At 40.1% G+C, this 569-nt stretch overlaps 1 non-coding gene across 1 annotated transcript; it reads left to right on the forward strand.

Moving 5' to 3' along the window:
* Positions 1 to 229: 229 nt before the first annotated feature.
* On the forward strand, positions 230 to 301 carry trnad-guc (transfer RNA aspartic acid (anticodon GUC)). Its single transcript has one exon. It is a non-coding gene; the product is annotated as a tRNA-Asp (tRNA).
* Positions 302 to 569: the final 268 nt, after the last annotated feature.

Below are 569 nucleotides of genomic sequence, written 5' to 3' on the forward strand. Positions count from 1 at the left end.
TTTGTTAACAAACCAAAAATTGCATTTACACAGTCCAAACAGCTTTGCCGAAACCCGGGATTGAACCAGGGACCTTTAGATCTTCAGTCTAACGCTCTCCCAACTGAGCTATTTCGGCTCACCCTTCATACCTACTATGAAATCAATCTAAATGTCACAAACCACTGTTGCAAGAAACAAACATGCTTGAAGTTCTAAAGACCTATGATAACAAAGAAGCAGGGCCAGCTCCCCGTTAGTATAGTGGTGAGTATCCCCGCCTGTCACGCGGGAGACCGGGGTTCGATTCCCCGACGGGGAGGCGATGCTTTTGTGTTTTTTATTTGCCATTAGAGATTACCTTAATCTCCATTAAAAAAAAAAATCATGTTTTTGAACACAATTAGATTTCTGTTTATGGAACCCAAAGGTTTATGCTTTTTCCAGATAAAACCATTGATACAAGAATGCAGGCCTCTCTTGTCTTGGCACTTCAGGCGTTTTTGTTGGCTTTTTTGAGACCTGGTAATTGTTCTTGCCTGTTTTTATGGAACTAATATATGTAAAATTGTTCCATTGTAACAAAAGAA

This window comes from Denticeps clupeoides, unplaced genomic scaffold, assembly GCF_900700375.1.
Source record: "Denticeps clupeoides unplaced genomic scaffold, fDenClu1.1, whole genome shotgun sequence".
In the NCBI taxonomy this organism is placed as follows: Eukaryota; Metazoa; Chordata; class Actinopteri; order Clupeiformes; family Denticipitidae; genus Denticeps; species Denticeps clupeoides.